Raw genomic sequence first — 17,209 nt, 5'->3', positions numbered from 1 at the left:
ACTTAACCAACTGAGCCACCCAAGCGCCCCAGCTCAACTAATCTTTAGAAGGCACAGAAAGTACATAAATTAGGAAGACCCAAATGAGAAAGAAGATATTGCACTGATAAACATACATAAGGAAATGATGTAGCCAAAATATTACTTAATAGTTATCATTGGGGGATGGGATTATAGGTAACTTTTATTTATCTCTTTCTATGCCGGGTGGATGTGTGTTTTATATTTTTTGCAAAGAACATATGCTACTTTGTATAGAAGCAGCGTTTGGGAAAAAAATTATGCAACAACCATATTTAGAAAACTTAAAGTGAAAGAAAGAAAAAAATATAATGTATCCAGTTGATTGACCAAAGGAGAAATTGGAGTAGCCAATAAAAAGGTTGAAAGATGTTCAACCTCACTATTAATAAGCAGAGCACAAAATAAAACAATGTAAGACCATTTTACATCTTTGGGTTTGCGTAAGTTAATAAACCTGATAATGTGATGTGTTGGCAAGGATATGAAAGCCTAGAATTCTCATATTCTGCTAGCAACAGTGTAGACTGGTAATGACATATCTTGATTCCCTAGGAAACAGGTTCTGAGACAGAAATCTGTATAAGGGGTTATTGGGGCATGTGCTTGGGAAAAACTCTTGTAAAGAAGGAGAAAAGTAGCATTCAGCAGAGGAAGAAGTTGAGCCACTATTCAATTGCAAAAGAGGCCTCAGCTAAAACCATTGGGGATTTTGGAAGCTAGAGTGGCCCCAAGGCAAGGGGGCAGGACTTTGTATTTTTGTGTGGACCAGTTATTAGATATGGGCTATTCCTGAAGAGGGGACATAATCCTGGGTGAGGTGACTCTTTTCAGTCAGGGATAATTTCTAGAGAGAGACTCAACTATAAGCCATTAGCATGAAACAGTAGCTGAGGCAATGAGCACCTTGGTCCTCCAGGGGTTCTGGGCAGAACTGCACAGAATCCACGATAGGTACTGTTGGGTCCATGGTCAAAGGATCAAGACTGATACCAAGCGAAGGTCAAGCAAAGCTTTATTTCGCGCCAAGCATCGAGAATCAAACTGACCAGTCAGGGCCGTCTCTTGCAAAGAGGCAACCCCTCCCAGCCTCACAGACTAATCTTTATAGAGTAAAGGTCATGTGGTTGAGCCTGGCCACACACAGGTGGCCAATTGAATTACAATTCACCCCATGTAGCTATTTGAACTAGCCTATCACCTTGGTCAGAATTGGTGCCCAAAAGGCAGGGCCCACATTCTTGGGTGGTTAGGGAGGTGTTTTCATGATGATTGGATGTCTCCACCTGGCTTGACTCATCCTTGTATTCTGGCCTCTGTTACCTCCCCCTGACCTGACATGTCCTGGTATATGGGCTCTGTTATCAGGGACTGGTCAGTCATATTTTACTGGTTTCCCAGACTTGTTTCTAAGTAAGTTCCTCTGGGGAGACAGGGTCAATCTAAGTTTACTGCATATACAACAAAATCGCTCGCTCTGGCTAAGTAGGCCCTTACAGTACTATGTTACCCTAGATAAAAGCCTCCAAAATTTGTGCACACCCTAATCCCAGGAACCTGTGACTATAAACCTGTGAATATATTGCCTTATGTGGTAAAAAAGAATTTGCAGATGTGGTTAATTTAAGGATTTTGAGATGGGGAGATTATACCAGATTATTTGAACAAGCCCTCTGTAATCATGAGGGCCCTTATAAGAAGAGGCCAGAGAATGAGGGTGAGTAGTAAGATATGTGACAATGGAAGCAAGAGGCTGTAGAGGTGTAAGGAAGGAGCCACCAGCTGAGGAATGCAAGCAACCTCTAAAAGCTGAAAAAGGCCAGGAAACATATTCACCCCTGAAGCCTCCAGAAGGAATACAGCCCTGCCAACACCTTGACTCCAGACTTCTGGCTTCCAATACTATAAGAGAATACATTTGTGTTTTAACCTACTTAGTTTGTCATGATTCGTAACAGTGGCAATGGGAAAATAATATAATTACCATCAATCAGACACCAATTTATCAATATCTAATAGAGTTTGGACATATACATATTCTATGATCAGAAATCTTTTTTTTTCCTTCTCCATTTCCCTTTCCTGCTCCATCCTTCAAAATGCCACCAAAAGTATATTGCTAAAATACATTTCATTCCTTTCTGCAAACATCTTCTGTGCTTATCCACCTCCTGTATCACACCTGCTCTGGCATTTGATTCTGTCATTGTCTGCAACAAAACCCTTTTAGGCACTCTGTTCTGCAGCTATATCCTTGTAACAAGTGCTCATTCCTGAATAGCACACTTTCATGATTTGAAGTCGTAGTGGGACTTCAACACTACCTGAGAAGCACAGGAGGAGGAGAATACAGGGATAGGATTGGTGAAACCAAAGAAGCTGCTGTCCTGTGAGGGTGGCACACCAGGCATGTTTGTCAGTTGTCCTTGTCTGACACTGAGGCATTTCTGGATGAGGGTGTGGCCATGTACCAGGATTCAATCAAGCACATTAGTATGCAGGGCCTAAATCTAGTCCCAAATGAGACCTTCTGCTCAAAGCAGGAGCCTGGCTAAGACATAGGAGATGCTTTCTTTCCCTGAGCCCTTGAGCTAGCACTACATCCAGAGATTTCATCTCTTCTACCTCTCTGATCTCATCTTTTACCCTTACACCTTCTACCCTTACACCTTTCCCACCTTGCTGGCTTTCATGTACTGCCTCCAATATGCAATGTTTATTCCTGCCTCAGGACCTTGGCACTTGCCGTAGCCTCTGCCTAGAATGCTCTTCTCCTATATAATTTTATTTTATTTTTTTAAAAGATTTTATTTATTTATTTGACAGAGATCACAAGGAGGCAGAGAGGCAGGCAGAGAGAGAGAAAGGGAAGCAGGGTCCCTAGTGAGCCGAGAGCCTGAGGTGGGGCTCAATTCCAGGACCCTGAGATCATGACCTGAGCTGAAGGCAGAGGCTTTAACCCACTGCACCACCTAGGCGCCCCTCCTATATAATTTTAAAATACACATAATATAAAAGTCACCATTTTTTTAAAAGATTTTATTTATTTATTTGACAGACAGAATTCACGAGTAGGCAGAGAGGCAGGCAGAGAGAGAGGAAGGGAAGCAGGCTCCCTGCTGAGCAGAGAGCCCAATGTGGGGCTCAATCCCAAGACCCTGAGATCATGACCTGAGCTGAAGGCAGAGGCTTTAACCCACTGAGCCACCCAAGCACCCCCAAAAGTCACCATTTTAACAGCTTTAAAGTGTACAAATCAGGAGCATTTGGTACATTCACAATGTTGTACAATTCACCACTAGAAAATTCCAGACAATTTCCTCACTCTAAAAAGAAATCCTGTACCCACTAAGCAACCATTCTCTATATCTCTTCTCCACAGATCCTGACAACTGTAAATATGCTTTCTGTCTCTATGGATTTTATTTCATATAAATGTAATCATATGATACATGGCCTTTTGTAAATGGCTTTGTTCACTTAACAAAACGTTTTCAGAGTTCATCCATATTGTAACATGTATTAATACTCCATTCCTTTTGATGGCTGAATTATATTCTATTGTATAGATATATCACATTTTGTTTATTCATTCCTCAGTTGATGAATAGTTGAGTTGCCTCTGTCTTTTGGCTATCATGAATAGTACTGCTATGAACATTCAGGTACAAGTTTCTGAATGAACACCTATTTTCAGTTCTTTTGGGTATATACCCAGGAGTGGAATTTCTGGGTTGTATGGCAATTCTATTTTCAACTTATTGAAGAATTGTGAACTCTTTTTTGTAGAAGCTGCACCATTTTACATTCCACCAGCAATGTATAAGGACTCCACTTTACCTGTATCCTTGGCCAACACTTGTTATTTTCCCAACACTTGTTATTTTCTTGTTGTTTTTTGTTGTTTCTTTTTTTAAATTATTGTTATAGCCATCGCACCATGTGTGAAGTGGTATCACATTGTGGTTTTAATTTGCATTTCCCTAATGACTAATGACATTAAGCATCGTTACATGTGCTTATTGGCCATTTGTATATCTTCTTTGGAAAAATGCCCATTCTGAAGTGTTTTTCAACACCATCAAACAATTTGATTCTCAGCAGATGCTCACAAAGTGTCCTACAAATTTAACTCAATTCTGACACTCTCTACCTGGATAGAGCATCAAATCTCACAGGCTCAGTTGCACAAGACTGCTCCCCCCATCAGATACCAACTGTAAGTCCAGAGGTTCCCACAACCCCCACTTCCAGTTCCGTCATTTGTTAGAACAGCTTGCAGAGCTCAGGGAAACATTAATTTGGGTTTATCAGCATATTATAAGGATATTATAAAGGATAAAGATCAACAGCCAGATGAAGAGGTTCATAGAGCAAAGACCTGAGGGGTCCCATGCGCAGGAGCTTTTGTCCCTGTGATGTAGCATGTGCCACACTCCAGCATGTGGATCCCTTCAGTAACAGAAGCTCATCAAATTATATGTTCAAGAGTTTTTATAGAACTTTATCTGCAGATCCTCCATGCTCCACACTCCCATGCCCCATGCTGTCCCTTCCCCAAGGTTGGTAGATGGAACTGAACGTTCCAACTTTCTAATCACTTCTGTCTTTCTGGCGATCAGTCCCAACCTGAGGCTATCTAGGGGCTCCACCCTTATTATCTCATTAGCATAAACTCCAGTGTGCTTTAAAGGGATGCTTTATGAATATCAAAAGACACTCCTATTACTCGGGAAATTTCCAGGGTTTTAGATGCTTTGTACCTGGAACCCAGAGCAAACTCCAGATATATTTCTTATGATATCACTATTTATGCATTTGCCCATTTTTTAATTGGGTTGGTTGTCTATTTTTTGTTAAATTATAAGTGTTTATGTATTCTGGATACTAGATCTTTATCAGATATATGATTTGCAAATATTTTCTCCCTTTCTATGGGTTTTTGTGTGTGTGTGTGAAATCTACTTTATGTATTTTTTTCTTTTGTTGCTTGTGCCTTTGGTGTTATATCTAGAATCCATTGCCAAATTGAGGTCATGAAATTTTATCCCTATATTTTCTTCTAATAGTTTTATAGGCCTATCTCTTATATTTAGGTCTTTGGTACATTTTGAGTCAGTTTTTGAAGGTACTGTGAGTAAAGTGTTCAACTTTTGCATGTGGATATCCAGTTTTCTCGGCACCATTTGTTGAAGATGATGCCGCAGGCCGGGTCCAAGGACATGGTGGGAACAGAGAGATTCCTTCAGGACCCTCCAATAGAGTAGATGGAGATAAGATGTGAGCAAGCAGAAGGTGAATGCAGAGTTTATTGAAGATATAGAGAGGGAAGATAACACAGAGCATCCAGGAGACTCAGAAAGGAAAGGAGCATGAGTCTTATCTTTGTTCAGGGCCTGGGTTTTTTAAAATTGAGAATGGTGATCTGGTGTGGTGATCTGGTGCACAGGCATCCAGGAACTGGTTAGAATAAAGACAGGGCCTAGGAGCCAGGAGGCCATGGCATCAAGTTGGCTAGCTCTGGTGGTCTGAAATATGCTGCTTTCTTCATCTAGTCATTCTCACATGGTCCTTCCTTAGATGTTATCTATTCTAGAGAAATCATTAATTCCTCATCCCTTGCAAGGAGGACATACGCTACTTGCGTTAAGAAGGCACATATGGAGTGCAGTGGGATATAGGTCCTAGCAAGAATAGAAGCAGGAAAAGGAGCAAAAAGATTTTTATGGCGTCCTTCAGTTTCCCTGTCTTAAAGAGACTGCTCTTTTCCCAGTTGTGAATTATCTTGTCACCTTCGTTGAAAATCAATTGACCGTAGATGTGTGGGTTTTTTTTTTTTTAAGATTTTATTTATTTATTTGACAGACGGAGATCACAAGCAGGCAGAGAGGCAGGCAGAGAGAGAGGAGGAAGCAGGCTCCCCGTTGAGCAGATGGGATGCAGAGCTTGATCCCAGGACCCTGGGATCATGACCGGAGCTAAAGGCAGAGGCTTTAACCCACTGAGCCACCCAGGCGCCCCAGATGTGTGGGTTTTGACTAGAATTCTATGGTTGGAATAATAGCCTCTAAAGTGAGTGTATGCACACCTAAAAGTATTCAAAATGATCTAGTAGGTTACAGAAGGAAATGATTTAAACTGTATTTTTATTTAATATGTAATATATAACTTATGTAATATGTAATTTGATTAAATATATATCCATAAACAACAAATTAAACTCCTTAATGTTTACCTTATCGTTTAACACTGTGATACACTTTTCTTTCTATATATCATGAACTATCACAGTGCATTTACTATAGGATATCATGAACATGTTTAATTTTACTTAAAAAAGTGTTAAAGGATAAGGCCTATACAATACTTTGTATTGATATGGGAAGACACAAGGCCACTTTTTGGTACCACAGAGAGAGTTCACTAGCAGTCTTTCTCAATCTTTTCTCTCTGGAGGAATTCTTGAAATAATTTTCAGGTCTCAGAGGACCTCTGTATAAAAATTATTTTACCTGCAGTTCATAGTACATTAGCATGATCAGTAAATTATGATATAAAGATTCAATGATAATATCCAGTGTTGTTCTGAGTAGAGAATGATCTATATATTTTTGAGGATCTGTTTATTTTGGTGAACTAATTAGCCTACACTTTTGTGTCATTCCTCCTCCTGATAAAAGATATTAACTCATAATACCTGCTTGATTTTTTTAAACTTGTCTGTGTAGATCTGAAATTCTTATCACAAATTCCTACTAAATGAGAGTCTAATGAGGTTGGTATGTGGTATATGATGTATGCAAGTGGAGTTATTTTCCTTATTTACCATTAAAATATCTTTTTAGCCATCTATTCTTGAAAAAGAATCAGATAGTTAAGATTAGCTTACCTTTCTTGACATTTATTTCTTTATTGCCTTGTCATATATATTTCAAACTCACAAGGCAAATATAATACAGTTTTGTTAAGGAACTGGCTTAAGACAAAATGAAACTTAATTTTTTTAAAGGGAAAAGAAGTAGATTTAATTTACACAAAGGCTATAAATAGATTTTAATTAATGTTATTTACAATGTGAAATTTATTGACAATGTTGAAAAGAAAAGCTACTAAAGCCATAAAACAAGCAATAGGAATAAAAATATGGCCTAAGACCATGTAAAAGCATTTCCTTAATGACCTGCATGATCAGGCTCCCATTGCAAAATCACAAAATTACTATAGACATGTGTTACTTCTTGATCTCTTTTATCAGACTACTATAAAAGAATTTAAAGTATTCTTTTTGAAACTAAAACTAAAGAATGGAATTTACATTTTTATTAAAACCTATGCTTGTTTTTTGTTGGTCCGACACAAAGATTTCATTTTTAACTGAAAAAGACAAATTCTGATGCTTGTTAAATAAGAAAAAAAAACTTACTAACGTATTTTAAAAAGTTAAACTCTTCAGCAAAATGTCCGTTGCTTTCCCTTGAATAACAGGATCCTGCTTTTGCACAGAAATTCAAAACTTGTCCAGAGGCAGATCAGTAAATCTCGTTTTGGGATTGCAGCTCACAAAGTCCTTCTCTCAAAGTCCTATTTCCAGGCTGACCAGAAGCTTCAGTATCATTATCCAAGTCACTACCTTGTGGTGACAGGAAGGGAACATACCATCACAGTGGTTCTGTGGTATTCAATAAGATGTGAGATTTGAAAAAGCCCTTCTCACCTTAAAACCCAAACAACAGTGGAGACATGTCAGGATTTCCTTTTGCAACATAATTTAACAAAAGAGTCCATTTCTTTTAAATCCAAGAATCTTGCCAGTTGAGGTCAAAACATTTTCTCCGAGCTTTTGGTTTACTTTTTTTTAATCCAAAACTCCTCCTGAGAATTCTTCCTCTGCTAAACAAGCAGATTTCTCTTTGTAACAGATTTATGCACGCTTTAACCTGGGTGTTCACACCATTTAAAAAACATTCTCCTGTGAATTGTTCTGTCCTTAATAAAGTTGACATTTTGGTCACATCATCTGGACTTTTAACATTTCTTCATTAACAGGCTTCAACACCAGCACCTCTCTGTGAAGAAAACAGTGTGCTGTGAACAAAGTCAGATTTACCTCGTTCATTAGAGGTAATGAATGGCTCTCCTGGAGCCAATTATTGGTGGGCCCTGTCAGTACAGATGTCCACAATCTTCCTCCAAGGACAGATCTTTTAATTTCCAATGAAGACTGAACATTAAATGTTATCTTGGTCTTAATTTGTTTGCATAGTTCTTTGCAACAGAAAAGCAAAAAACAACAACAACAAAACAAGTTCTCAATTTTCACAAATCTTAACAAATGTTATAAGACATTTAGTGGTAAATTCTGTTGATTCATCAACCTCTATAGAAAAGCAATTGTTCAACTTATTACACAAAACTTGTTTGGCATAATGTTACATGTCAACAGTATGTTGACTGAATGGGCTGCTAGCGAGTAACATTTTCATGGTCATACTACATCTTATCCTACCATTTTACTTCTCTAATTTTACACACTGGAATTATTAGGTTCCCACCAACTGGATGCCTTTTACTTTCTGGATAATAAATAAGTGCTATTAAATAGTTTGCTTCCTGACCCTTGTCACTGATTACGACTTTTTTAAAAATAAGAACTTTACTCTCGTGTTGCGATGTGCACTGGGTGTTAATACATAACTAATGAATCATTGAACACCACATCAAAAACTAATGATGTACTATACAATGGTTAACTGAACATAATTTTAAAAAGATACATTTTTTTACAATTTCCCTCTGAAACTATAAGACAATAAGTCTGTTGTTGTCTTAAAAAAAAAAAAAGAACTTACTCTGCTTTGAGATCTTAATAGCCATTTAAAATACTTGCCAAATGACTCTGATTTAGAGCTGTCTTTGCAATCTAGGGGGTGACATTGCTTAATGTATAAGTTGTTTAATATACACAATGCACAAAGTAATAGAACAGCTTGGATTACCAGACTCCCTTGTCTCCGAGTGCAATGAGGTGCCTCAAAAAGAAGGGCCTCAAAAGATTGGAACACTTCATCATTAACTGTATTAGAGGGATCTATAGATGTAAACCCAGAATTGTTCTCTTCCATCTCACCCCTTGTCTTTAAAAATCACCATGTTGTTGGGAGATTACATATATATAACACTTTATATATATGTGGTGGAATATTATTCAGCCATCATAAAAGATGAGATCTTACCATTTACATTGATGTGGATGGAAATGCAGGATATGGTATTATATTGAGTGAAATAAGTCAATCAGAAAGATAATTACCATAAGATCTCACTCATATGTGGAATTTAAGAAACAAACATAGGATCATAGGGGAAAGGAGAGAAAAATAAAATAAAATGAAATCAGAGAAGGAGACAAACCATAAGAGACTCTTAACCATGGGAAACAAACTGAGGGTTACTGGAGGGGAGGTGGGTGAAGGGATGGGGTAATAAGGTGATAGATATTAAAGAGGGCATGTGGTATAATGAGCACCAGGTATTATATACAACTGATGAATTACTGAACTCTACATATGACATTAATTATATACTATATGTTAATGGATTTTTTTTTTAAGATTTTATTTATTTATTTGACAGAGAGAGATCACAAGCAGGCAGACAGGCAGGCGGGGGGGAGGGGGGCGGAAGCAGGCTCCCTGCTGAGCAGAGAGCTAGACCCTGAGATCATGACCTGAGCTGAAGGCAGAGGCTTAACCCACTGAGCCACCCAGGAGCCCCAAGCTAATTGAATTTAAGTAAAATAAGTTAAAAAAAATTTTTTTAAATAAAAATGACCATGTTGGACAACCACAAATGTTTAAAAAAACAAACACTGGGGTACCTGGGTGACTCAGTCAGTTAAACGTCTGACTTCAGCTTGGGTCATGATCTTGGGTTACTGGGATAGAGCCCCGTGTTGGGCTCCCTGCTCAGTGGGGAGTCTGTTTGTCCCTCTCCCTTTGCCCCGACCCACCTATTCCAGGGTAGGAAGAAAGACCAAAATTCAAGTACAAACTGCTCTCACTCTTTCTTTTTAGGACACCTACAAGTTGCCAGAACTCTTACATGCTCCTAATGGGACTTGGTGGGGAGGAGTTCTCCATCTCCAATGAAAATGGGTTTTTGCCAACTCTGGCAAATGGGGGATGAGCAAATTTTGTTTGATATTGGAACACTAAAGAGTATAACATTTCTTGCCATTCAGGTGTTACAGAGCAAATTCTTACCCCTTCCATGAAGATTTTACTACATTAATCTTATGTTTAAAATTCTATAGTGAAGGGGCGCCTGGGTGGCTCCTGAAGTTTTCCCAAATCTCACAAATCACAATGGAAGATTATGTTCTTGGGAAATTAAACAGGCACTTTAAAATTAAACTGTAGGGGCCCCTGGGTGGCTCAGTGGGTTAAAGCCTCTGCCTTCGGCTCAGGTCATGATCCCAGGCTCCCGGGATCGAGTCCCGCATCGGGCTCTTGGCTTGGCAGGGAGCCAGCTTCCTCCTCTCTCTCTGCCTGCCTCTCTGCCTACTTGTGATCTCTCTCTGTCAAATAAATAAATAAAATCTTTTAAAAAATTAAACTGTAATTAGCTGTTTAATAAGTCAGAAAGTGTCTTGGTTTTTATTCAATATGGCAAAAGGCAGACTCTATATGTTAGGGAAAAATCATTTGGAAGAGCTGTTATTTGACAGTTTTGACTTAAAAATGGCATTTCAGGGGTGCCTGGGTGGCTCAGTCAGTTAAGTGTCCAACTCTTGATTTCCACTTGGGTCATGATCTCAGGGTCATAGGATCAAGCCCCATGCTAGGCTCCACACTCAGGGTGGAGTTGGCTCCAGATTCTCTCTCTCCCTTTCACACTGTTCCCTCCTCCATTTGCTCACTAGTTCGCTCTCTCTTTCTCAAATAAATAAACAAAATCTTTAAAATGGCATTTAATATAGGTAATCTAATAGATTTGATTTTAAATAAAACTTTCCCCTACCTCTTTGGTTTCTTTTTTTTTTTTTTTAAGATTTTATTTATTTATTTGAGAGAGGAGGAGAGAGCATGAGAAGGGAGAAGCAACCTCCTCAAAGAGCTGGGAGCCTGATGTGGGACTCGATCCCAGAACTCCAGGATCATGACCTGAGCTGAAGGCGGTGGCTTAACCAACTGAGCCATCCAGGCACCCTGTCCTCTTTGGTTTCTTATAGGATTCTTTCTTTAATAACCAACAAGCATAGCATTTAGTGACCTATTATCTTTTATTCCAATACTTCCCATCATTATATTAACCTTGTATGAATCTAAAGCTTACTAGGTTTATAACTGTCTTTTATTTCCATATTATACATAGCTCTTACTCAACAGTGTAAGACCTTCTTTGACTTCCTCCTTCTTTGACTATCTCCTTCTTTGACTATCTCCACCATCATTATCATTAGCACAATCTGTAAATATTCTTATCAACTTTACAAATCTACTGCTTTGATAGGCAAAGCATGAAATCACTCAGACATTTCAGCGGGTGCTGCTTCCAACAATGTTTTTCCTGCTCTGCTTACTAGTTCTAAATGAGGCTATAACAACAGTAGTTGGTGCATGTCAAATATCATGTTCAGGTTAGAAACCTGTGCTGAAGTTCTCCTCTTGCAGATGCACTCTCCATCCCCAGCAGGGAGCATGCCCTCAAACTTCTCTGGGCCCTCTACCAAAGAATTCAGTGACCAAGCCGAAGAAAAGAAAACCAGCCCAGTTAGAAAATGTTTGGATAAGGAATCTGATTGTTCTGGCTGAGGTCATATGCCTATCCCTGAACCATCATTGTGGCCAGAGGGATGGAATAATATTATTGCCCAAGCACCAGGTTATTAACAGAAGAAACTTGGAAGGCAAAGGTATCCTGAATAGATAAGAACACTAAATACTATTCCATGTTGAATTGGAAGATTCCCCTACCTTCCCCTTTATCTTCTGGGGTTTGTTTTACCTCTTCTGCTATATAAATACATGTTATATAAATAAGTTTGATCTCTTTTTCATAAGAAAACCTTCAAATATGTTAACAGTGCATGTGTTTCCTTTGTTTCTTCCCTTTTCCAACCAGTGACCCCCCTGCTGGTTTCCCCCGGGCATCTAGCCATTCCTTCTTCCCCCTCTGGACTTTCTACCCTTGATGTTGCCTTGCCCTACCCTAAGATGTTGGCCCTTTTCTTCACTGTGCACATTCTCGCTGAGTTAATTAGCATTGCCCACTGCTCTATCATTAGCACACAGCAGCATTTCCTGTGCTTCCGACTCTCTCTGACTCTCTTCTAACAGGATTTACCCAAGTTTCATTTAAAATCTTGCAACACCCACCCTTAGGAATTTTATAAATTATTTCATCATTTGAAATAATTAGGATTTTATTTGCCTACAGGTAAAAGACAGTTGGTATCTTAGTCCATCCAGGTTGCTATAACAAAAAAATATCATAGATGGGGTGTCTTAAACAACAAACATTTATTTCTCACTGTTCTGGAAGCTGAGAAGTCCAATATTAAGATGGGGCCAGACCTCCCTGAAGTCTCTTTGTTCTTCCGTAAAAAAAATATATTGATTAAAGCAATTTACAAGATCAACAGCAAAGATACAGTATTGATTTCTTTGCCTTTCCTTGAGTAGGATTTTCCTTTTTTCTATTTCTTCTATTTTTATCCATTGTTTAATGTTTCAAGCTCCCCAGCCCTGGAGAAATCCATCTGCCTAGCCCTGATTGCTGTGAGCTGCCTACTCTAATCCCAGCAGAAAGCAACTCTATTTGCATTGTATGTGGCTGTTCATAGATAAAAAAAGGACATACTAATAATACATGAGTCTTCTTTTATGGAGCTTGTCTTAAAGTGATAGTATGTGCACTAACAGTGGGAGTTGTAAATTGGTGCTATTTCTTTGAAGGGCAATTTGGAAAATGTATCAAAACATCTTTTAAATGTTCATCACCTTTTAAGAGAATTTATCCTGATTTGTAGAATCATGTGGTAGAATCAAAGAGGTCAGCAAAGTCTTGTTTGGAATCTCAAATAATTGGAAATTTCTAAAATTAGGGGATCGATGAAATAGATAATTGTATATCCATACAAGTATTAATGATGTTGCAGAAATGCACCAACTAAAATGAAAAAAAATTCAGACTATATTGCTAAGTGAAGGAAACTATTTTAAAAAGTATATGTGGATCTATTATCCCATTTTTTTTTCTTTTAAGAATGTGTAGAAAAAGTTCTGGAAGGACTTCCACCAAGACATTAATAAATAGGTGGGATTATGAAACTATGATTATGATTTTCTCTGCTTACTTGCTCATGTTTTTCTATTTTACTTTGAAGACCACAAATTACTTGTGCAATCAAAGACAACAATAAACGATGTTTTGATTGCTGGAAGAGTTATGTGAAAAGTTAATGACCCTGCCAAGAGGTCTAGCATCACCTGCCCCTCCCAGGCCAGCTAAAGTAGGAGTATTCCACTGTAGGTCTGGCCTTCTGGCAAAGGGAGATACATCTTCAAAAACCAGTCTTTGCATTTCACACCCTGACCATCAAGCAACTGCAGAACTATCAGGAATTACAGGTTTCACAACTGGAAGCTCTGACACAGACAATTTTGCCCAAATTTCAACATATTTGCCTGTTTGTTTAAGGAATGAAGACTTCAAACTTCATTCACTGTCTCCAGAATTAACTAGTATTTTGTCAAAATTTGGTACTGTTTCCATAAAAAAAAAAGAGCTTTCCATATTTAACTTCTCTAAGATACACAGCAAAATTGGCAAAGCATCCCATACATCCTAAATTCTCTCAATTACAGCTTCAGTCTACATGGTTTTGGGATTATTATTGCCCTACTATAAAACTGTTATCATTATCAATCACATTATTGAGTACATACAACACACTAGTCACCACACTATATAATATTAAACGTATTATTTAATTTGACTTCCCAACCTACTTTAAAGCACATGCTTTTATTACCATGTAAAATATATAACAATATATATGTGTATAATTTGTAATTATTAGCCCTTGTGGTAGACAAGTATAAAATGGATAACCCAGGATTTCTCTTCCTATTTCCTAACAACACCCTGGAAATTGGGAATGATGAGAGCATCTATTCATAGGATGGTAATGAGCTTTATATAAGTGAATATATGACCATCACAAATAAAGCTGCTATACACATTCATTTCCAAGGCTTTGTATGGATATGTATTCTCTTGGGAACATAAATGAGTAGAATGGCTGGTTCATATTGGTATATGTTTAACTTTTTTTTTTTTAAGATTTTATTTATTTATTTGACAAACAGAGGGAGAGATCACAAGTAAGCAGATAGGCAGAGAAAGGGGGAAGCAAGCTCCCTGCTGAGCAGAGAGCCTGATGCAGGGCTCAATCCCAGGACCCTGAGATCATGACCTGAGCTGAAGGCAGAGACTTTAACCCATTGAGCCAGCAAGGTGCGCCCTATGTTTAACTTTTTAAAATAATCTGCCAGATGGTTTCTCCAAAGTTGACATACCATTTTATATCCTCATCAACAATGTGGGAGTTGAAGTTCCTTATATTGTCATCAACACTTGGAATAAGTGATTTTAGCCATTCTAGTGAGTATGTAGTAACATCTCATTGATATTAATTTATAGTTTCCTAGTAGCTAATGATGCTGAGCACCTTTTCATATATGTATTTGCCAGCTATATATCTTCTTTAAGTGTCTGTTCAAATCTTTTGCCAACTTATCATGGGTTATGGTTTGCTTATAACTGAGTTTTTAAAATTTTTGTATATTCTGGATCTAAGTCTTCTATCAGATATGATTTAAAAATATTTTATTTGTGGATACTCCTTTTATTCTCTTAACACTGTCTTTTGAAGAATAGAAATGTTAAATTTTGACCAAGTCTAATCTACTAATTTTTTAAAAAATTTATTTGACAGATCACAAGTAGGCAGAGAGGCAGGCAGAGAGAGAGAGAGGAGGAAACAGGCTCCCTGCTGAACAGAGAGCCGAATGCGGGGCTTGATGCAGGGCTCGATCCCAGGACCCTGGGATCATGACCTGAGCCGAAGGCAGAGGCTTTAACCCACTGAGCCACCCAGGCACCCCAAATCTATTAATTTTTTAATGAACTGTACTTTTGGTAGCAACTCTAAGAAATCTTTATCTAAACCATTGCCACAAATATTGTCTCATATATTTTCTTTTAAAAGTCTTATAGTTTCAGGGGGTACCTGGGTGGCTCATTTGGATGAACATCCAACCCTTGATTTTAACTCTGATCATGGTCTTAGGGTCATGGAATTGAGCCCTGGGTTGGGCTCCATACTCAGCAGGGAGTCTGCTTGGGATTTTCCCTCTTCCTCTTCCTCTGCTCTTCCTTCTGCTTGTTCTCTCTCTCTCTCTCAAAAATAATAACTAAATAAATCTTTAAAAAATTTCATAGTTTCAGATCTAAGATCTATTTTGAGTAAATTTTTGTATATAGCACAGATATGGACAGAAGTATACTTTATTTAGATTTCTTTGTATATTGATACCCAGTTGTTCCAGTACCATTTAAAAACACTAAATTTTCTTGCACCTTTGTAAAAAATCAGTTTCCTGTATACATATGGTTTATTGGTGGACTTTATTGTTTCATGGATATTTTTCTACTTTTGTACTAATACTACACTTTCATCTTACAATAATTTTTGAAATCAGTGTAAGTTTTTAATCTTCTACTTTTTCAATCATGTTTTCACTTTTTTAGGTCCTTTTCATTTTCAATAAACATATAATGTATTTTTATCCCCAGGGGTACAGGTCTGTGAATCTCCAGGTCTACACATTTCACAGCACTCATCATAGCACATACCCTCTCCAATGTCCATATCCCCACCACCCTCTCCCATCCCCCCTTCTGCCCAGCAACCCTTAGTCTGTTTTTTGAGATTGAGTCTTTTATGGTTTTTCTCCCTCCCAATCCCATCTTCTTTCATCTTCTCTTTTCCTACCTCCCAAACCCCCCATGTTGCATCTCCACTTCCTCATATCAGGGAGATCATATGATAGTTGTCTTTCTCCGATTGACTTATTTTGCTAAGCATAATACCCTCTAGTTCCATCCACATCGTCGCAAACGGCAAGATTTCATTTCTTTCGATGGCTGCATAGTATTCCATTGTGTATATATACCACCTCTTCTTTATCCATTCATCTGTTGATGGACACCTAGGTTCTTTCCATAGTTTGGCTATTGTGGACATGCTGCTATAAACATTTGGGTGCACATGCCCCTTTGGATCACTACATTTGTATGTTTAGGGTAAATACCCAGTAGTGCAATTACTGGGTCATAGGGTAGCTCTATTTTCAACTTTTTGAGGAACCTCCATGCTGTTTTCCAGAGTGGTTGCACCAACTTGCATTCCCACCAACAGTGTAGGAGGGTTCCCATTTCTCCGAATCCTTGCCAGCATCTGTCATTTCCTGACCTGTTAATTTTAGCCATTCTTACTGTGTGAGGTGGTATCTCATTGTGGTTTTTATTTGTATTTCTCTAATGCCGAGTGATGTAGAGCACTTTTTCATGTGTCTGTTGGTCATCTGGATGTCTTCTTTGCAGAAATGTCTGTTCATGTCCTCTGCCCATTTCTTGATTAGATTATTTGTTCTTTGGGTGTTGAGTTTGCTAAGCTCTTTATAGATTTTGGATACTAGCCGTTTACCTGATATGTCATTTGCAAACATCTTCTCCCATTCTGTCAGTTGTCTTTTGGTTTTTTAACGGTTTCCTTTGCTGTGCAAAAGTTTTTGATCTTGATGAAATCCCAATAATTCATTTTTGCCCTTGCTTCTGTTGCCTTTGGCAATGTTCCTAGGAAAAAGTTGCTGTGGTTGAGGTCAAAGAGGTTGCTGCCTGTGTTCTCCTCAAGGATTTTGATGGATTCCTTTCTCACATTAAAATCTTTCATCCATTTTGAGTCTATTTTCGTGTGTGGTGTAAGGAAATAGTCCAATTTCATTTTTCTGCATGTGGCTGTCCAATTTTCCCAGCACCATTTGTTGAAGAGGCTGTCTCTTTTTCATTGGACATTCCTTCCTGCTTTGTCGAAGATTAATTGACCATAGAGTTAACGGTC

This window comes from Mustela erminea, chromosome 7, assembly GCF_009829155.1.
Source record: "Mustela erminea isolate mMusErm1 chromosome 7, mMusErm1.Pri, whole genome shotgun sequence".
NCBI lineage: Eukaryota > Metazoa > Chordata > Mammalia > Carnivora > Mustelidae > Mustela > Mustela erminea.
This window is presented reverse-complemented; position numbering follows the sequence as displayed.